The following is a 23,362-nucleotide window of genomic DNA, read 5'->3' on the forward strand; positions in this document are numbered from 1 at the left end:
GAGGATCATATCTGCTGTATTTTGCAGAATAAATTATCATCATCTTTATTGTCAAAGGTGACTGGCAGAAAGCTGTTTATGTCGTTGATGTTTTTTGTCAAAAACTCAACAAAATCATTATATAAAGCCTCAGAGGACTTGGGTGGGTTGATTACTTCAAATAGGAGTGTAGATCTGTTCTTAGCACTGCCCAGGAGCGATATACTATGTGATGACTTGGCTCTAAAGATGTGGTCTTTTTAGTTTTTTCTCATAGATCCCAAAGAGGAGGGTGATTATCTCCATTCTTTATCAAGTTTTCTGAGATGCTTCCTTTCTTCATAGAAATCTTTTGAGAACAAAGGTCGAGAAGGTTTGGTGCTGCTGCATTTACTCTTGAAGGATGCAAATTACTCTATCAAGGATTATTTGCAGTTAATAAATGTATGTGTAGCCTCCTTGAGGTTAAGGTAGGAACTATTGAGGTGAGATTTGGGTGAACCATGTTAGCAGGAGCTTCGATGTTGATGCTACTTGTGCCCCTAAACCAATTTTTCTCCTTCTTTGGTTGACCGTTGCTTTTAACATAGGTTAAAGTCACTGTGAATGTGGTTTGATGTGTAGCCTACTGAGATACGGTTAATGGCTGTTATGTTGGGAGCTTTGTTTATGAACAGATCCACAATGGAGCCCTTGCGGTGTGTGGGTTTGCTGCAGCGCCACAAAATCCTAGCTATTACTTTAACTGAATAGTGGATTTTGCGCTAGAGGTCAATGGATCGATGCGACAAACGATTGAGGGGTTGTCATCAATGAGTAATGTAATCATCAACAGTAAATAACATATTTAGAATTCTGAACCTTAGACAATAACCACACCAGTTTATGAAGAAGTGCTATAAAAGTATTTCCCTAGATTAACAATGCTAGTGTCACAAAGCTAACTCTCAAACATAAGTGATAAGCATATAGAATCAATAGTGGCTGATTAGAACGTCTTGTATATCTGAGTTTAATCAAAGCACTTAAGCAAATAATTTCCAGTATCATAACACTGATCAATCAATCAGAGTTGGTAATAGCGGTAAAGTATACATTAGTACAAACAATCAAAAAATGTCAATATGGATTCTGAACATTTGAAAGTTAATTCCCTCACTAACCACAAATTAGCATCAACATGTTGGACTTCATGTAAAAGAATTTAGAAACACAAATTTAGAAAAAACATACTATCTCAGTTATTATAAAAACGTAATTTTTAATATGCAGCATTTAAACTATATGTTGCAGCTGGTACCTGCAAAGCAAAAGAGACACATATAACAATACAATTTCATACATTACCCATAGGACAACACCATTTAGTCTACTTCAGCGAAAGGACACCATCAGGTATAGCTTCAGAAGATCGAGCCTTTCGACCGCTAAACCCACACTGCTGATTTTTCTTCTCTTCTAAACTCTGTCACAGAATCTGTCATAGAGTCTATCACCGAGTCTGATATAGAGTCTGCTATTGAGTTCTGATCTGACCCCAAACAAATCCTACCCAGCTTGTTATCCTAATCTTCAAAAATCTTATGATTGGTCAGTGCATGGGGTGGCTTCGATTCAACCAATAGTTTCTCTAATTGATAACCGAAAATGCTGTAACATCGACGTCAACCAGGACATTTTCACAACAGTAACTTTTCCTCTCCTGTCTCGTCTGCAGCCCTGTTGTTCCATCTCATCTAAACTGCTCTTCTCAGGAAGAAACTTCTTACAAAGTATCATCTACTTCCATCCCCGAGGAAGAAACCAGGTATTGGTGACAATTTCAAACAACAGAACATTCAACTTATACAAGAACTTATTAAACTTGGCCTTGTAAGACATAGTGCAGCAACCCACTAGGGGTAGCTGTGTACACATCTATTAAACTATTTAACACACACATTTATGTAAGCATCGAACCACGGAAAATAACAATACTTTAGTTAGAACTTTGCTTAGCTAAAGAACAGAAATGAATTATGGCAACCATTTTCAAAAGTCACCTGCTTTTGCATGTTAATTCGCTATACAGTTAATACAATAAAATTATTAATAAAACATATTAGAAAATTCACACTCTCACAGGTTCCTGGCAGTGTTGTCAGAGGTCACTGTTGCTGAGAAAGGAGTACAAGGTGTCCAGGTACTTTTATTGTTTTTGGTGTCCCCAGTGATGATTAAATTCACTAAGGAAGATGATGCTGTCAGAGCTGATTAACTGGGATGTGAAGAACGTCATGCGTTCTTCATCAAAAGTATAAGTTTAGCCTGCGGGTGATAAACCACGTACACCCTGAGGTTGGGGGCAGTGTGCTAGGAGATTTCCAGAGACATATGCTCAAAGGATTCAAAACGGTTTGGGGGAGGAGTCTGCATCTCAGCGAGTTTCTATGAATGACTGCTATGCCCCCCACCTTGTCTGTCTTCCCAGCCCTAGTGCAGAATTGAGTAGGGTGGGCGCAGTGAAGGGGGTAGAACATTGAGGCAGCATTGAGCCATTGAGCCAGGTTGCAGAGAGAAACATGTTGTCAAGGTTTAAATCCTTGATAGTTTCTGAAAACTCAAGGCAGTGTTTGACTGCTGAGCGGCAGCTATGAAGCATGTTACTGAAGGGAGATCTGGTGAATTTATGCTCAGGGTGCCCGCGGTGCAGTAGGGACTTGATAAGGTTTGAATGATTTCGAGTGAAAGAGATTGTGTGATTTTGGGTAGTTGTGTGGCGTGGGTCAGGGTGATGTGATGATGGTGGAAATGGGTAGGGAGTCTTGTATTTGGTTAGGTGGCTAAATGTCAGAGGGTTTGGTATTTTCATAGCTTTTAATGAGATTGTGTAGGCCTTTTTAATTGAGAGAAAAAAAAGCCTGTTTGCGTCTATGGAAGTAATTGCCCCTGGGGATACTGACTGGCTGTGATCTAGGGGAATGTTGTAGACAAAATGTATGAATTGTTAATGAGTTGCAAACAGGGAGAATGCTTGTGTGAGTATGTCAATTTTCTTTGAGAGACGTTATGCAGAGAACAAGAGTTCCGTGAAGGGGGGCATTTGAGTCTCAAGAGTGGCTTGTGTCGCGCTTTTGAAACAGGTCTCGCATAATGCTTTGATTCAGATGTGTCGATGCAGAGGAAACTGATGAAGGGGCAGTGAGGGTCCAAAAACAGTAGAAGGAGAAGAAAAACTGGAGATAAGATGGGAGTGGGTGGTTGCCAAAAAGAGTAGAGGGGATAACAAGTGCTGATATAGGTGGAAGATTATTATTTTCTTGCATGTATGTTAACTCGTCATTTGTTACCACGAGTCATTTTCATGATGCAAACTCTAGATCCTCTTTTACTATAACTTTACAAGGAGTTGTATCAGCAATGTAACAGTCGCAGAGGTAATAAATCAAATTGATTAGTTTAAAGTTTGTAACTGAAGAAGACCCAGTTCTAGTCTTAACAGGCAGTATGAAGTAGATGATCTTAAACTAAGACTATGTCATACAATTTTAAGGAATAGTGAATCCAGATTATAAATGATTTGTTTTCTAAAAATTATTGCACCATGTAGGAGAACAGAAAGTATTTTGGTAGTTAAAACCATGATTGCGGGGCCAATTGTCCTTCCTACATATTTTTTAATGGCTAAAGATGCTTCAATTAATCTTCTGGTTATCCTGTCCCTATGAGGAGCCCAATTTAGTTTTACATCACTTTCTATTCCAAGACATGGGTATTGTGACATTTGGCCTATATTTTTTTTATACGATGTCTAGACAAAGTTTATTGTTAACCCATTTAACTTGCTGCATTTGTGAATATTGTGTTAAAGACACCCAGGACCAAAATATGGAGACGATAAGTGTAAATAGATAAGTATAGATTTACTATTCCTAACTCCACATCTACATACCTTGAAAATATATATATGTGTGGAATTATATATAGTAAAAATTTGCTTATCTATAGAAATTTACTTTCACTATATTTTTGTCCACGATATTTTGTCTCTGATATTTTGTTTAAAAACACCCATTTTGACTTGGACCCACATTTTTGTATGAACCTCAATTATTAGACAGAGTAACCCACAGTCTATTCCCCATGTCTGCAATTTTGTCCATATAGTATTTCTGACTACTGCTTCAAAAGTGATAGAATGGTCAACAAAACATGCAAATAATTCATTGATAACTGCTTGGATCTATATTTTTAGCCAATTTTAATATATAGGATGTATCAAGGAGCCTTTAGAAGATGGCAAATCTTGGCCATAAGAGATGGTAATATTTAATAACCAAGAAAGAATAGCAGTGCAGTCTCTTTGTAGAAATCTTTATCACATCTATGGGAATACCGTTTAGGCCCAGTGCACGGGTTCCAGGATGCCTCTTATGAGCATTTCAACCGACTATGGGAAAGTGAAGATATTTTTCTTGCCCACTTACACCAACTGAACTCCAGCAAGTACTTGGGAATCCTCCTTAAAAGTTGGTGATGAAGCTTTCCAACTCGCATATGTAATTTGATGCTTGGAACCCTCTTTGGATTGCTGCTGACCATAACCTTTAATAGACCACAATCTACAGGTGTCTTTGTAATTGATTTCTAGTTGCGGTTCTAGCCTGGCATCTGATTGTCTCTTTAATGCTGTGCTGTGGGTTTTCCTATTGTAATTATATTCAATGACCCTTCTTTCATTTATATTCGCTTTTAGTTTTGGCATGACTCAGTTCGTTCTGGTACAATCTTCTTTCTTTGTAAATATGAGAATCAGTTGTGTCTACTGTAGGAAAGTACCATCTTGCCTGGCATGTTACCCCCATATTTCACTGTATAAATGTTGTTATAGTCTATGTGTCACTGGGACCCTGCCAGGCAGGGCCCCAGTGCTCATAAGTATGTGCCCTGTATGTGTTCCCTGTGTGATGCCTAACTGTCTCACTGAGGCTCTGCTAACCAGAACCTCAGTGGTTATGCTCTCTCTGCTTTCCAAATTTGTCACTAACAGGCTAGTGACCAATTTCACCAATTCACATTGGCATACTGGTACACCCATATAATTCCCTAGTATATGGTATTGAGGTACCCAGGGTATTGGGGTTCCAGGAGATCCCTATGGGCTGCAGCATTTCTTTTGCCACCAATAGGGAGCTCTGACAATTCTTACACAGGCCTGCCAGTGCAGCCTGAGTGAAATAACGTCCACGTTATTTCACAGCCATTTACCACTGCACTTAAGTAACTTATAAGTCACCTATATGTCTAACCTTCACCTGGTGAATGTTGGGTGCAAAGTTACTTAGTGTGTGGGCACCCTGGCACTAGCCAAGGTGCCCCCACATCGTTCAGGGCAAATTCCCCGGACTTTGTGAGTGCGGGGACACCATTACATGCGTGCACTGTACATAGGTCACTACCTATGTACAGCGTCACAATGGTAACTCCGAACATGGCCATGTAACATGTCTAAGATCATGGAATTTTCACTCCAATGCCATTCTGGCATTGCGGAGACAATTCCATGATCCCCCGGGTCTCTAGCACAGAACCCTGGGACTGCCAAACTGCCTTTCCGGGGTCTCCACTGCAGCTGCTACCAACCCCTCAGACAGGTTTCTGCCCTCCTGGGGTCCAGGCAGCCCTGGCCCAGGAAGGCAGAACAAAGGACTTCCTCTGAGAGAGGGTGTAACACCCTCTCCCTTTGGAAATAGGTGTGAAGGCTGGGGAGGAGTAGCCTCCCCCAGCCTCTGGAAATGCTTTGATGGGCACAGATGGTGCCCATCTCTGCATAAGCCAGTCTACACCGGTTCAGGGATCCCCCAGCCCTGCTCTGGCGCAAAACTGGACAAAGGAAAGGGGAGTGACCACTCCCCTGGCCAGCTCCTCCAGTGTGTCCTAGACCTCTGCCATCTTGGAAACAGAGGTGTTTGTGGCACACTGGACTGCTCTGAGTGGCCAGTGCCAGCAGGTGATGTCAGAGGCTCCATCTGATAGGCTCTTACCTCTCTTGGTAGCCAATCCTCCTTCCTAGGTAGCCAAACCTCCTTTTCTGGCTATTTAGGGACTCTGCTTTGGGGAATTCTTTAGATAACGAATGCAAGAGCTCACCAGAGTTCCTCTGCATCTCCCTCTTCACCTTCTGCCAAAGGATCGACCGCTGACTGCTCAGGACGCCTACAAAACCGCAACAAAGTAGCAAGACGACTACTAGCAACCTTGTATTGCTTCATCCCGCCGTCTTTCTCGACTGTTTCCAGGTGGTGCATGGTCTGGGGGTAGCCTGCCTCCTCACTGCACCAGGAGCTCTGAAGAAATCTCCCGTGGGTTGACGGAATCTTCCCCCTGCAACCGCAGGCAACAAAAGACTGCATCACCGGTCCTCTGGGTCCCCTCTCAGCACGACGAGCGTGGTCCCTGGAACTCAGCAACTCTGTCCAAGTGACTCTCACAGTCCAGTGACTCTTCAGTCCAAGTTTGGTGGAGGTAAGTCCTTGCCTCCCCACGCTAGACTGCATTGCTGGGTACTGCGTGATTTGCAGCTGCTCTGGCTCCTGTGCACTCTTCCAGGATTTCCTTCGTGCACAGCCAAGCCTGGGTTCCCGACACTGTAACCTGCAGTGCACAACCTTCTGAGTTGTCACCTGGCGTTGTGGGACTCCCTTTTGTGACTTCGGGTGGACTCCGGTTCACTTTTCTTCTAAGTGCCTGTTCAGGTACTTCTGTGGGTGCTGCCTGCTTCTTTAAGGGCTCCCTGACTTGCTGGGCGTCCCCTCTGTCTCCTCATCCAAGTGGCGACATCCTGGTCCCTCCTGGGCCACAGCAGCATCCAAAAACCCTAACGCGACCCTTGCAGCTAGCAAGGCTTGTTTGTGGTCTTTCTGCGTGGGAACACCTCTGCAAGCTTCTTCACGACGTGGGACATCCTTCCTCCAAAGGGAAAGTTTCTAGTCCTCTTCGTTCTTGCAGAACACCAAGCTTCTTCCACCCGATGGCAGCTTCCTTGCACCCTCAGCTGGCATTTCCTGGGCTCCCGCCCACTCTCAACACTGTTGCGACTATTGGACTTGGTCCCCTTGTCTTACAGGTACTCAGGTCCGGAAATCCACTGTTGTTGCATTGCTGGTGTTTGTTCTTCCTGCAGAATCCCCCTATCACGACTTCTGTACTCTCTGGGGGTAGTAGGTGCACTTTACACCTACCTTTCAGGTTCTTGGGGTGGGCTATTTTTCTAACTCTCACTGTTTTCTTACAGTCCCAGCGACCCTCTACAAGCTCACATAGGTTTGGGGTCCATTTGTGGTTCGCATTCCACTTTTGGAGTATATGGTTATGTTGCCCCTATTCCTATGTGCTCCCATTGCAATCTACTGTAACTTTACATTGCTTGCATTACTTCCTTTTGCTATAACCTGCATAATTATGGTTTGTGTACATATATCTTGTGTATATTTCTCATCCTCATACCGAGGGTACTCACTGAGATACTTTTGGCATATTGTCATAAAAATAAAGTACCTTTATTTTTAGTATATCTGTGTATTGTGTTTTCTTATGATATTGTGCATATGACACCAGTGGTATAGTAGGAGCTTTGCAGGTCTCCTAGTTCAGCCTAAGCTGCTTTGCCACAGCTACCTTCTATCAGCCTAAGCTGCTAGAAACACCTCTTCTACACTAATAAGGGATAACTGGACCTGGCACAAGGTGTAAGTACCTCTGGTACCCACTACAAGCCAGGCCAGCCTCCTACATCTACCTTCTGTATCCTTTTACATGTAGGTGTACAGAAGAAGATAAAATGTTAAAGATATGATCTCAGGATGGTTAGCCATTAAACTCCTCAGATTGACGAACCTGAGATCCTGGGTCTGGCTGGAACGATGAACGATGCCTGATCTCCAGTATCCAACTCCACTCTCTAGAGCAAGCATTTAATCTGAGAAAACCCCAAGGGGAAATCGAGAAATGGGGTGAAAGAGAAGATATGACACACATTGCTTTGCCTGGTGATGCCCCTCGCTGCTTTTAATGTGCTGCCTCTTTTGCTTTCGGTAAATTCTCTTGGCGTATCACTGCAAGGATAAAAGACATTATTTAGAACACCTCCCCACCAGTTGATGCTCAAACCCCTTTGTGGCCTCCCTTGGGTGGCAACCCTCCCCCACACACCTTTTTTTCCTTCAAGTTGTCTTAGCTGTTGGTCATCGTATGTTTGTCCACCTTCAAAGGTTTTTCGACTGTAGATCTGAACTCTGGGCTTGGAGTTTGAGAGTTTGCCCAAAAGTGCCTTACTCTCTGAGCCCCTCCAATTGCGCTAACAAGTTCTTTGCTTTATCTGGGTGCTAGTCACAGCGACCTTATCAAACAGTGATGTGTAGCTTCACAAAATGTCTCACAGATGTTCTCTTAAATCAGATATTAGTCTCTCCTATTTGTAATTAAGCAAGAAGTTATGCATGCATATGGTAGCTTAGGATGAATTGTACTCATCTGAGTCTTTTATTTTACAGGTTTCATAGTGCCAGAATCAGTGAAGACTGGGGATGATGAAATGCTGTCCTCTGGGATGACTGGACAATCAAGAATGAAGTTGTTCCAGGAAGCTGGACCGAATTGTGCAGGAAAGTCTGATAACTGAACCAGTACTGGATTCTGCTGTGTTCTCAACTGTCAAGCAGGGTGTGGTAGACGGCATGCCTTTTATAGGCTCTGGATTCAAAATGACCGGCAAGAAGATTCCAGATGGTTCCAGAAGGTTCTGGATTCAAAATGGGTGCCAAGAAGATTCCAAAAAGTTCCAGAAGTTTCCTTATTCAAAAATTGCTGCAAGATGGTTCAAGATCAACGTAGGTACTCTAGTGCAAGTGGGACAAATTGGATTGGTGGTGAGTTCTGTAGACAGATGACCCTTTAAACACCTGGGCCCATATTTATAAAACAATTTGCGCCGCATTTGCGTCGTTTTTTGATGCAAAATCGGCGCAAACATACAAAATACAATTGTATTTTGTAAGTTTGCGCTGCTTTTGCGTCAAAAAATGACGCAAATGTGGCACTAAAAAACTATAAATATGGGCCTTGATAACCAAATTGCTGTGATGTTAGGCATGGGTGTTATGTGTACCTCGAGCTACACATGTGACTACTGTGTTCCTGATTGCACCAGCTGGTGGTAACACTACCCCTCTGTACTGTACAATGTTTCAGGGACCCCCAAGTGATCTTGTGGAGATAGTGGTGACTAAGGGCAGAGCACATTCGGGGGGCACTGGGTGGTCATTACAGATACTTCTTAACATATTTTCCGAGATGTAGATTCAGATCTAAGTCTCATTAAAGTCAGACGCCATTGAAGTTTAAAAAAATTAGGAACTACAAAATGTAGCGCTTTGTAGCAGTAACCGTTCCACTGCCGTACCGTGTCATCGGAATAGTCACTCATCTTGTTTTCAGCTGTGCTATTTGTCTGTCTGTTCCCTAATTTGAACGTTCAATTTTGGCATTTTGGGATCAGGGAAAAGAGGTGATGTGGCCAAGTGGGTGCCACTGTATTTCTGATGTCAGTTGCATGGAGAAGCTGTGGAACTAGCAGACAAGGAGCACAAAATAAGTCCCTTAAGAGTCTTGTCCCTGCCATGTTGGATGGGATATGCTGTTGAAGTGATTGCATGAGTCATAACAAGGATGCCTCAAGAAAATATGGTGAGTTTTGTACTTCTTTGCGATGGTCAAACTGCCCCACATTTGCCTAAGTTCATGGGTGTAATTAATCGTTTTCCCAGCATTAATTTAAAAGTTCAGTGCCCTCTCTTTTGGTGATGGCCTCTTTGTATGCAACACAATGAAAATGAATTATTTCTATATTTCCATAATTTCAAAATGTTTCTGGAATACACTGATCCATGAAGCTAAATGACATTAATTGAAGGAAGGTTTCTGGGTTGGAGAACTATGACTGCATGTGAATTAAGTTTGCTTTTTTACAAAATGCACTGACTTAAGTTAAACAGTCTGTGGGCAAATTTGAGAGAGTATCACAGCTCTGAGAATAAGTCCATATAATAAAAAGTTCCATTGCCACTACTGTATTTCCTAACCCAAGAATACCAACCGATGTCAGCTGTTACTTCGCAGGCCATTACACTGGGAGTCATTACATTGTGGTCCCTACATCAGGAGTGCAATTACTTTACAACACAATTTTACCTTCAGTAGTGCATTTACATCGTTTGATTTTACATTTGAAGACTCTTTACTTTCGCAAGTAGGTAGGTAACTAATTTCTGAACCTATTATGATTTAAGTTATGTTCATATTTTTAATCTATCCACCTATCTGTCTATCTAGCTATCTATCTATCTATCTGTCTATCTTGCTATCTTTATAGATGACTGTTCGAAAATGATACATAGTGGACATTGTTATTTTTATGATCCCTGACATTAGATGTTCATGTAATTTTGGATATCACTGATACGTAAGTACAAGAATGGGCACAGTTTTACTGTAAATTTGGGATCTTTTGTTTCAGTTGGTACCTAGACATGAGCATTTTCAATTGTAAAAGTTGTTGATATTGAACTTACTACTTAAGTATGCCAGTGCAATCTTTAATTGTACTCGAGAGGGAATTGAAAGGTAAACTGGCTTAATGTTTTGGCATGAGTTTGTTTTGTAAAATATGACACAAAATACAGAATATAAGAAGGTTCATTGGGAGTGACTAGGTATCAGTAAGTTGGCTCCCAGCTCCTCCCAGACACAATTAAGAGGATAACTGAACAAATGCATACTAGTTGAAGATTTTAAAACAAATTAGAACATTCTAAATTGGGAGCTCCATTGAAAACAATGGAGTACTCCAGGCTTCAAATGGCCAATAGAAGCCGAAGCTCCAACATGCCAATGTTTTTGTTCACAGTTGTTGCTGTGAACAAAGGCCTCACGGAGCCGGGGGGATTTAAATCCCTTCGGGCTTTGTGAGGCCTTTGTTTTATTTATTAGAACATTCTACTCTCTAGTGAGAGAATGTTCTAATAGCCTTATAGCCCTCTGTAGCTAGGCTATACCGGCATTAAAGTCCTGATCCCTTGTTTAACACTGGAGCAGGCCTTTAATGGCCGATATAGCTGGCTAGGGTGGGCTATAGGGCTATATTACTAAGATTCAAATTAAGCAGTGATCGATTTTGATCTTTTAGAACCATAATTTGGATCAATGACTCAAGATTATTTACATTATCGGCACCAAATTATCAAATCAGAAAAGCAACCAGGTGTGTTACACTGCAGCGCCAATAGTAAATAGAATACATTTACATAGGGTGTTAAGCTGTTCTTGAAATTGAAATAGCTAAAACTAATGACAGCTAGGATGTGGATTACATCAGAGTCATTTGGTTCATTTTCATCAGGATTTATTGTGGCTACATAAGACCCAAATAGGATTTGTATGATCAGACATTGTGGAAAGAATTGACAAAATGTTATTCCAATATAGCATATCGAATTTAAAATATAAAGGATTCAAAACATTGAAATAATGAAATACTGAAGTTAATGAATATGAATAAATGCCATAACAACAATTAGGAATCTAGGAATCTATTATTATATTAACATTTGTTAACTGTTACTCTTTTAGGGGTACAGATCAACTCGTAACATATGTTACAGGTAAGATGTAATGTGAGTTTGTATTAATGATTTCAAGCCTAGGTGGATGATGATTAAGTTTGATAATCTTGATTACTTATTTTCTCTATAATGTTTGATAGATTCAAAAAATGATTGCATTAATTACTCTGAGATTCTGTACCTGATGATTGGTAATGATTTCTCATGATTCTAAAGAGTGTTATGATATATACTGTTTTTATGTTGATTGACAGCTGAGAAAAAAGTGATTGTATCTCAAAAAAGGTGTGAATAAATTATAATATCTGAACCTGCCTCTTCAGAACTGGATGTTTAACGGTAAAAATTAAAGAGAATTTTGCTTGAAGATAAGACTCATTTGCTATATTTGTATTCTGTCAGAGACCTACATTGATTCAATCTTTATATGTTTATATGTTAGAAGTATCACTGGCAGAAATATATCTGTCTATCTTTCTATCTATCTATCTATCTGTCTATCTATCTATCTATCTATCTATCTATCTATCTATCTATCTAGCTATATATAGTCAATTAAAAAAAACAAAGGTTTAAGGGAAGTTATAGTTAGGCTCACATTTTAAATGGACAAAACCATAGAAATTCACCTGTTATAGTTAGAGCTATTTCAAGTAACTGTAACTTGTGCCCCAAGGTAACTATAACTTGCGCCCCCGCCATGCACAGTTATGTGATCAATAACTTTACTGCTGATGTTACAGTGGCATTATCAATGATGTTATCAGAGATGGCATGGGTGCTGTAATTTGTGGGGTAATAAGCAGGGCATGGTGAGGGCGCAAGTTATAGCTACCTTTGTAAGTGAGCTTTAGTTACTCGAAATAACTCTAACTATACCAGATGAATTTGTGTGGTTTTGTTCATTTAAAATGTGAGCCTACCTATAACGTCCCTGAAACCTTTGGTTTTTTAATTGAATGTATATTTTTTTTAATTCTATTTCCTAGCTATAAAGTCCCTGTAACCTTTGTTTTTTCAATGAATTTCTAGATTTTTTAAAAACTTAAAGTAATTTTCATTACTATACATTATTCCAACCACCACCATGCACAGCCTTTGGCTGAGTGCAGAGGTGGTTGGCTGCAAGACCTGGCCTGCAGCCAGGCCCTGCGATCAGCCCCTATAAGCACCCAACCTTCCGCTGTGCATGGCCTTTGGCTGTGTGCAGTGGGGTTGGCCTGTGGCAAGGCCCTGTATCCAAAACCCTATAACCACCAAACCCATGCTGTGTACAGCCTTCGGCTGTGTGCAGCAGAGGTTGGCTGCAGAGCCTGTCCTATAGCCTGGACCTGCTACCAACCTCTGTAACCACCCAATCAAGTGCTGTGCTCATCGTTCAGTCGTGCTCAGCATTGGGTTGCCTGCAACACCTGGCCTGCAGCCAGGCCCTGCAGCCAACCCCTATAACCACCCAACCCCCATGCTGCTCACAGCCATTGGCCATGCACAGCGGGTTTGGCCGCAAGACCTTACCTGTGGCCAGGCCCTGCAGCCAACCCCTATAATCACCCAATCCTGTGCTGCGCACAGCCTTTGGCCATGTGCAGTGGGGGTTAGCTGCCATGCCTGGCCAGCCGATCCCCTCCCAGGCCAATTTCAGCCCCGGGTACCCCATCCCCCAGGGCCCGGCCTAATTACTGAATTCTGTTTTTTGGGGAGAGGCAGGTCCCTCTCTGTGAGAGCATTGTTTCCTCTGTTTCCCTTCCTGCATCTCCGTGGGCAGGGAAACAGAGGAAACCTGAGCTCACAGTGAGGGAGAGCAGTTTGACAGCTCTCCCTGAGTGTGAGTGGAGCGTTTGCTCTGACTTGGAGGGAGCTGCCAAATCTCCCACCAAGTCAAGCAAACAGTTATGTCCCAGGGGCTCCTCAAGGGGGGCCATGCGGCCCCTCTCCAATTAAAAAAATCCCAGGGAGATGGTGGTCCCCAGGGCCTGGGGGTCTGAAATGGACTCCCTATTGTAAAAAATGTGTCCCAGGGAGGTGGCGGTCCCTGCTGCTGTGGGAGGGCCACACGGCCCCACCGCATACCATATTACATTTGCCCCAGGGAAGTGGCAATTCCAGGGGTTGCAGGGCTGCGCTGCCCTGCCATATACCATTTTACATTTTTTCCCAGAGAGGTGGTGGTCCCTAGTGCTGTGGGGGGGCTGCGTGGCCCCACTACAAACCATATTACATTGGCCATGGGGAGGTGGTGGTCCCCGGGGTGCATGGCCCAGCCACATACCATATTACATTTGCCCCTTGGAGGTGGCGGTCCCTGGGGCTGTGTGGCGGCTGCACAGCCCCCCGCATACCATATTACATTTGCCCCTGAGAGGTGGCAGTTCCTGAGGCTGCAGCGGGCCACACGGCCCCCTCGCACACCATATTATATTGGCCACATACAAGTGGTGGCCATAGGGCTGTGGGGGGGGCACGGCCCCCTCGCACAAAACAAAATAATTTGCAAACATCTAAATCTTCGCCCCAGGGAGGTGGTGGTCCCAGGAGGGGGGCCCCGTGTGCCCCCTTCTTATTTTTCGCATGCCCCCGGGAACTTGGCGCAACCGGGAGCTTCATGAAAAGGGCAGGAAACTGCCCATTTAAGAAAAATAAAATATAAAAATAAAACCTGAAAACTCCACTGATCTGGATCTGCAGCTTTTTCCAAAGTTTTTTTTTTTTAAACTGCTTCTAAGCTCTGCCGGGGTCCCTCTGGGATCCCATCGCCAGAGCTAAGGGGTCAGGGTGTCCCTACCCTTTTTTTAAAAACTTTTTTTATAGGACTCAACTGAAGCCGAGTCCCAAGATGGCTGCCAACACTTCCTGGTTGAAGTGTTGACAGCCAATCAGATATCTGCACGGCGACAGTCGGATCTGCGGAGTATCTGCGCCCCTAAATATTTATATTTTTTAAACTCTCATTTCTACAAATCTACTCAACGGATTTATACCAAATCACAAAAAGTATGCTTTCAGGACCAAGATCTAACTTTCTGCCAAATTTGGTGTATTTCTGTTCAGCGGTTCCGGCTGTAGTCATGTTCAATTTTTTTAAAATCCCATTGACATAGAATGTGGAAAAAGTGTTTTGGACCCCTCGCTTGACAGATCACCCCAAAACTTTCTAGAAAGCACCTGAACTGACCAAAGTATACTTTCTGAAAATTTCATGAAGATTCGTCAAGCGGCGCCAATGTTATTGGCAAAACAAAAATGCTCTGTTTATGGCAAAAAAAAGTCCTAACTATAACTACGTAGCTGCGACCCCCACTAGGTAACTAATATACATACATATATATATATATATATCTATATATGTATATGTATATATATATATATATCTATATACTTATATATATATCTATATATAAACATATATAAATATATATATATATATATATATATATATCCAAAAACAAACAGTTGCAAGCAACTTCACCACCGCACTCCAGGAGGAAATTATTTATTTTTATTGCAGATCAAGACCAGTAGGTCAAAACGTGTCATTGGTGAAGGATGGTGATTTAATCCTGACTGCAATAAAAATAAATAATTTCCTCCTGGAGTGCGGTGGTGACGTTGCTTGCAACTGTTTGTTTTTGGATTCATGAGAGGAAATGGTCCATTCCTCAAACCTGCACCAAAATGAAAGAGCGCGCCAGAAGGAGGACCTGTTTGTTTTCTCATATATATATATATATATTTATTTATATATATATATAAAATATATATTCATAATATATATTCATATATATATATATATATATATATATATATATATATATATATAAAAATATATATTCATAATATATATTCATATATATATATATATATATATATATATATGTATATATATATATATATATATTTATATATATATTCAGCATTAAAGCTGGGAGTGCCACACTTCTTTAATTCAAAGGGAGACTTTTTTTGGATTTCAAGGGGTGTTGGTCATCACGCCCGAACGTGCACCGGTGGCGTTCAGGCTGCCCACCATCAGTGGCAACTTTGCTGTGGAAAAATATATATATGCAATGAGTAAGTGTGTCGCGTCTGACACAAGAAGAGCCCGCACTCCGAGATGTGTAAACCACTTACGTTTATTTGTTAGAATAACCTTAATTGGTTTACACATCACGGAGTGCGGGCTCTTGTGTTGGATGCGAAACACTTCCTCATTGCATATTGAGCAGGTCCTGTGCCTGCTGCCGAGCACTAATAGGTGGGTGATGTCTAATGAGCTGCAGGACAACGACCTGTGGATATATATATGTATGTACCTATATATATATATATATATATATATATATATATATATATATATATATATATATGTATATATATATTTAAAGTGAGGTTATTGTTAGGTGAAGATTTTAGTTAAAAAATGCAGTTTTAAGCATACAAAATTATTGAAACTCACCAGTTATAGTTAGCTCAAGTAACTATAACTTAAACCCTAAGGAAACTATAGCTCACACCCCCCCGCTCCCCCGCTGTGCACAGTTTTCTCATCAGTAATTTCATTGCATTTGTTGCAGTGATATAATCAATGATGTCATAGAGGATGTTATGTCTGATGTAATATGTGGGGTAAGTAGCAGTGCATGGCAAGGGTGCAAGTTATTGCTACCTTAGGGCACAAACAACATGAAGAAGGGAACAGTAGCAACAGGAGGAGGGCGGGCTGAAGGAGAGGGACTGCAGACACATGCACTCTCTAAGAGCGGATGCAAAATGTAAAAAAGTACCTGGAAGAGCACGTGACCAGTAGAAGGATACTGACAGCAGAATGGAAGCTGTACTTGATCAACACTCCACGGCAGAGACATGCACACACAGCCCCAGTCTGCCTGTGCCTCATCTAACCACCCCTTGCTCTCCCTCCTCCTGGTGCCTGTGCGTCAAGTTCCCTCTCTCTTCCCTTGCACCTCCCTGGTGTTGCCTGCCCACTCTGTTCTTACACATATTGCACAGTAGCACTGTCTGTCTTGCAAAATTGCTTAAATAAAACATAAATGCTGTGATGTGGCCAATGCTGCCTGTATCATAGTTCTTTCTTTCGTTACTTTAAGGCATTATGCACAGCAGTCCATGCTGCTGTGCAACATGTCTAAAAAAACATTGACAAAGCCAATAGATGTCGCACAGGTGAAATCTATTGGCTTTGCTAATGCTTGCTCTTCTGTTCCTGCTAATACCTTTGTGATCTCATAGGCCAAGGGTCACAAAGGGAGTGGCAAGGGTCTCATGGAGCAAGCTAGGGGTTGCAGATGTGACATCCTGGTCACCCATAAGCCCTTGTCTGATATAGTCTGTAGGGTCCAATCAGAAGAGACATAAGCGGCTGCTACACCAAGAATAGCAGCTGATAAATTCTTGCTTCCCCACTTCGTGGTCAACGATGCTTGTGAATTTCTTTAAAGTTCTGAATGAATGTTTTAAGTTGCGAGCCATCGAACTTGGCAAACTTTTTTGCCCTGTCTCTTCTACAGGATCACCTTCTCGCTGAAGAGTGGATAGGCAAGGGGGCCTTTTTGTTTCCGATGCTGCCTTTAGAAGCCCTGGATGTCAGAGCTACCAGAGGGTACCTGAGGCGGTAAGGACTATGAGCTGGAGAATCAAAGCAGCCCCGCCAAAAATGCTCAGACCAGCCCCACTCCCATCATCTTGCCCGCGGTGTGCAGAGAGAGCAGTGGCGGACGGTATATTTAGGAGGGAGGGGGGCGGGCAGCACAATCACACTCATTCATTCACACATACACGCAGGCACATCCATTCACAACACTCATCAACATTCAAACATACAAGCACGCACCAAACATTCATTTAAAAAACACACACACACTTACCTTCACACACACACACTTACCTTCAGCCTCGGAGATCCTAGGAGGGTTGGGACTGCTGCCTTCTCTCACTGGCTGACCTTAGGTGAGTGAAGGCAGTGAGGGAAGGCAGCAGTCCAACTTTCATCACAGATTGGGATGGGGTCAGTGAGACTACTGACCCCTCCCCACTCTGTGACGAGATGTCACTGATTGACACTCGCCCCTGGGCGCTTCAGGGCTTAAACCTGAAGTGCCCAGGTCGAAGTCAATGGGTGACGCTTCCCCTCGTCATCGACGGGAAGGGCCTCGAGGCACCTTTGCTGAGCTGAGGAGGTCACGCCCATAGGAGCTGAGACCTCTTCAGCCCAGCAAAGTTCAGCTCTGACTGCCAGGAGTCTGCGCAAATCGCGCATGTCTCACTCCTGGCTGCCTGAGCTGAACATGAAGAGTGTCTGTCAGGCTGACCTTTGCTCAACCTGACAGGCACTCTTGATGAGAGGCAAAAGGTGGGGGGGGGCCGTGGCTGTCCATCCTAAAGGACGGACTGCAGCTGAGAGAGATGTGGGTGGTGGCAGGTTGGGGGTGCAGGGTGGGAGGTTAAGCCATAGCTAATTTTATATGTGTGGTCTTGAAAATGTGTGTGTGGGTATATATATATATATATATATATATATATATATATATATATATATATATATATATATATATATATATATATATATACGTCCATCATCCTTTTGTGTTGCTATAGTTGCCCCAAGTGGGAAGTGTATGCCCAGACGTGGGTCCCTTGATCACTGTGCCACTGGAATCAAGCTAGCCTGGCTGAAGAAGGGTGATACCCTGAAACCGGTCCCAGGATGCTTGTTTCCGGTCCAGGGAGGACCTGGCCTGGCAGTTCGGGCTGGACTGTTCCCATGAGGAACAGGGTCAAGACTGATTTGCATATGCTGGGTCCAAACTGGGGTGGCATGGTGAGCAAAAGAACAATGGATTAAACCCAGATCTGTGACTGGGGGTGAGTGTTTGCATTGTGAGCACTCCGTCCATCATCATTTTGTGTTGTTATAGTTGCCCCAAGTGGGAAGGGTATGCCCAGACGTGGGTCCCTTTCTCACTGTGCCACTGGAATCAAGCTAGCCTGGCTGAAGAAGGGTGATACCCTGAAACCGGTCCCAGGATGCTTGTTTCCGGTCCAGGGAGGACCTGGCCTGGCAGTTCGGGCTGGACTTTTCCCATGAGGAACAGGGTCAAGACTGATTTGCATATGACTGGGTCCAAACTGGGGTGGCAGGGTGAGCAAAAGAACGATGGATTAAACCCAGATCTGTGACTGGGGGTGAGTGTTTGCATTGTCAGCACTCTGTCCATCATCCTTTTGTGTTGCTATAGTTGCCCCAAGTGGGAAGGGTATGCCAAGACGTGGGTCTCTTGCTCACTGTGCCACTGGAATCAAGCTAGCCTGGCTGAAGAAGGGTGATACCCTGAAACCGGTCCCGAGATGCTTGTTTCCGGTCCAGGGAGGACCTGGCCTGGCAGGTCGGACTGGACTGTTCCCATGAGGAACAGGGTCAAGACTGATTTGCAAATGGCTGGGTCCAAACTGGGGTGGCATGGTGAGCAAAAGAACGATGGATTAAACCCAGATCTGTGACTTGGGGTGAGTGTTTGCATTGTCAGCACTCCGTCCATCATACTTTTGTGTTGCTATAGTTGCACCAAGTGGGAAGGGTATGCCCAGACGTGGGTCCCTTGCTCACTGTGCCACTGGAATCAAGCTAGCCTGGCTGAAGAAGGGTGATACCCTGAAACCGGTCCCAGGATGCTTGTTTCTGGTCCAGGGAGGACCTGGCCTTGCAGGTCGGACTGGACTGTTCCCATGAGGAACAGGGTCAAGACTGATTTGCATATGGCTGGGTCCAAACTGGGGTGGCATGGTGAGCAAAAGAACGATGGATTAAACCCAGATCTGTGACTGGGGGTGAGTGTTTGCATTGTCACCCAGATCTGTGACTGGGGGTGAGTGTTTGCATTGTCAGCACTCCTTCCATCATCCTTTTGTGTTGCTATAGTTGCCCCAAGTGGGAAGGGTATGCCCAGACGTGGGTCCCTTGCTCACTGTGCTACTGGAATCAAGCTAGCCTGGCTGAAGAAGGGTGATACCCTGAAACCAGTCCCAGGATGCTTGTTTCCGGTCCAGGGAGGACCTGGCCTGGCAGTTCGGGCTGGACTGTTCCCATGAGGAACAGGGTCAAGACTGATTTGCATATGGCTGGGTCCAAACTGGGGTGGCATGGTGAGCAAAAGAACGATGGATTAAACCCAGATCTGTGACTGGGGGTGAGTGTTTGCATTGTCAGCACTCCGTCCATCATCCTTTTGTGTTGCTATAGTTGCCCCAAGTGGGAAGGGTATGCCCAGACGTGGGTCTCTTGCTCACTGTGCCACTGGAATCAAGCTAGCCTGGCTGAAGAAGGGTGATACCCTGAAACCGGTCCCGGGATGCTTGTTTCCGGTCCAGGGAGGACCTGTCCTGGCAGGTCGGACTGGACTGTTCCCATGAGGAACAGGGTCAAGACTGATTTGCATATGGCTGGGTCCAAACTGGGGTGGCATGGTGAGCAAAAGAACAATGGATTAAACCCAGATCTGTGACTGGGGGTGAGTGTTTGCATTGTCAGCACTCCGTCCATCATCCTTTTGTGTTGCTATGGTTACCCTGAAACCGGTCCCAGGATGCTTGTTTCCGGTCCAGGGAGGACCTGGCCTGGCAGTTCGGGCTGGACTGTTCCCATGAGGAACAGGGTCAAGACTTATTTGCATATGGCTGGGTCCAAACTGGGGTGGCATGGTGAGCAAAAAAACGGATTAAACCCAGATCTGTGACTGGGGGTGAGTGTTTGCATTGTCAGCACTACGTCCATCATCCGTTTGTGTTGCTATAGTTGCACCAAGTGGGAAGGGTATGCCCAGACGTGTGTCCCTTGCTCACTGTGCCACTGGAATCAAGCTAGCCTGGCTAAAGAAGGGTGTTACTGTGAAACCGGTCCCAGGATGCTTGTTTCCGGTCCAGGGAGGACCTGGCCTGGCAGTTCGGGCTGGACTGTTCCCATGAGGAACAGGATCAAGACTGATTTGCATATGGCTGGGTCCAAACTGGGGTGGCATGGTGATCAAAAGAACAATGGATTTAACCCAGATCTGTGACTGGGGGTGAGTGTTTGCATTGTCAGCACTCCGTCCATCATCCTTTTGTGTTGCTATAGTTTCCCCAAGTGGGAAGGGTATGCCCAGACGTGGGTCCCTTTCTCACTGTGCCACTGGAATCAAGCTAGCCTGGTTGAAGAAGGGTGATACCCTGAAACCGGTCCCAGGATGCTTGTTTCCGGTCCAGGGAGGACCTGGCCTGGCAGTTCGGGCTGGACTGTTCCCATGAGGAACAGGGTCAAGACTGATTTGCATATGGCTGGGTCCAAACTGGGGTGGCATGGTGAGCAAAAGAACGATGGATTAAACCCATTGAGTGTTTGCATTGTCAGCACTCCGTCCATCATCCTTTTGTGTTGCTATAGTTGCCCCAAGTGGGAAGGGTATGCCCAAACGTGGGTCTCTTGCTCACTGTGCCACTGGAATCAAGCTAGCCTGGCCGAAGAAGGGTGATACCCTGAAACCGGTCCCGGGATGCTTGTTTCCGGTCCAGGGAGGACCTGTCCTGGCGGGTCGGACTGGACTGTTCCCATGAGGAACAGGGTCAAGACTGATTTGCATATGGCTGGGTCCAAACTGGGGTGGCATGGTGAGCAAAAAAACGATGGATTAAACCCAGATCTGTGACTGGGAGTGAGTGTTTGCATTGTCAGCACTACGTCCATCATCCGTTTGTGTTGCTATAGTTGCACCAAGTGGGAAGGGTATGCCCAGACGTGTGTCCCTTGCTCACTGTGCCACTGGAATCAAGCTAGCCTGGCTAAAGAAGGGTGTTACTGTGAAACCGGTCCCAGGATGCTTGTTTCCGGGCCAGGGAGGACCTGTCCTGGCAGGTCGGACTGGACTGTTCCCATTAGGAACAGGGTCAAGACTGATTTGCATATGGCTGGGTCCAAACTGGGGTGGCATGGTGATCAAAAGAACAATGGATTTAACCCAGATCTGTGACTGGGGGTGAGTGTTTGCATTGTCAGCACTCCGTCCATCATCCTTTTGTGTTGTTATAGTTTCCCCAAGTGGGAAGGGTATGCCCAGACGTGGGTCCCTTTCTCACTGTGCCACTGGAATCAAGCTAGCCTGGTTGAAGAAGGGTGATACCCTGAAACCGGTCCCAGGATGCTTGTTTCCGGTCCAGGGAGGACCTGGCCTGGCAGTTCGGGCTGGACTGTTCCCATGAGGAACAGGGTCAAGACTGATTTGCATATGGCTGGGTCCAAACTGGGGTGGCATGGTGAGCAAAAGAACGATGGATTAAACCCATTGAGTGTTTGCATTGTCAGCACTCCGTCCATCATCCTTTTGTGTTGCTATAGTTGCCCCAAGTGGGAAGGGTATGCCCAAACGTGGGTCTCTTGCTCACTGTGCCACTGGAATCAAGCTAGCCTGGCCGAAGAAGGGTGTTACTGTGAAACCGGTCCCAGGATGCTTGTTTCCGGGCCAGGGAGGACCTGTCCTGGCAGGTCGGACTGGACTGCTCCCATTAGGAACAGGGTCAAGACTGATTTGCATATGCTGGGTCCAAACTGGGGTGGCATGGTGAGCAAAAGAACAATGGATTAAACCCAGATCTGTGACTGGGGGTGAGTGTTTGCATTGTGAGCACTCCGTCCATCATCATTTTGTGTTGTTATAGTTGCCCCAAGTGGGAAGGGTATGCCCAGACGTGGGTCCCTTGATCACTGTGCCACTGGAATCAAGCTAGCCTGGCTGAAGAAGGGTGATACCCTGAAACCGGTCCCAGGATGCTTGTTTCCGGTCCAGGGAGGACCTGGCCTGGCAGTTCGGGCTGGACTGTTCCCATGAGGAACAGGATCAAGACTGATTTGCATATGCTGGGTCCAAACTGGGGTGGCATGGTGAGCAAAAGAACAATGGATTAAACCCAGATCTGTGACTGGGGGTGAGTGTTTGCATTGTGAGCACTCCGTCCATCATCATTTTGTGTTGTTATAGTTGCCCCAAGTGGGAAGGGTATGCCCAGACGTGGGTCCCTTTCTCACTGTGCCACTGGAATCAAGCTAGCCTGGCTGAAGAAGGGTGATACCCTGAAACCGGTCCCAGGATGCTTGTTTCCGGTCCAGGGAGGACCTGGCCTGGCAGTTCGGGCTGGACTTTTCCCATGAGGAACAGGGTCAAGACTGATTTGCATATGACTGGGTCCAAACTGGGGTGGCAGGGTGAGCAAAAGAACGATGGATTAAACCCAGATCTGTGACTGGGGGTGAGTGTTTGCATTGTCAGCACTCTGTCCATCATCCTTTTGTGTTGCTATAGTTGCCCCAAGTGGGAAGGGTATGCCCAGACGTGGGTCTCTTGCTCACTGTGCCACTGGAATCAAGCTAGCCTGGCTGAAGAAGGGTGATACCATGAAACCGGTCCCGAGATGCTTGTTTCCGGTCCAGGGAGGACCTGGCCTGGCAGGTCGGACTGGACTGTTCCCATGAGGAACAGGGTCAAGACTGATTTGCAAATGGCTGGGTCCAAACTGGGGTGGCATGGTGAGCAAAAGAACGATGGATTAAACCCAGATCTGTGACTTGGGGTGAGTGTTTGCATTGTCAGCACTCCGTCCATCATACTTTTGTGTTGCTATAGTTGCACCAAGTGGGAAGGGTATGCCCAGACGTGGGTCCCTTGCTCACTGTGCCACTGGAATCA

The sequence above is a fragment of the Pleurodeles waltl genome, chromosome 9, assembly GCF_031143425.1.
Source record: "Pleurodeles waltl isolate 20211129_DDA chromosome 9, aPleWal1.hap1.20221129, whole genome shotgun sequence".
Classification (NCBI taxonomy): Eukaryota; Metazoa; Chordata; class Amphibia; order Caudata; family Salamandridae; genus Pleurodeles; species Pleurodeles waltl.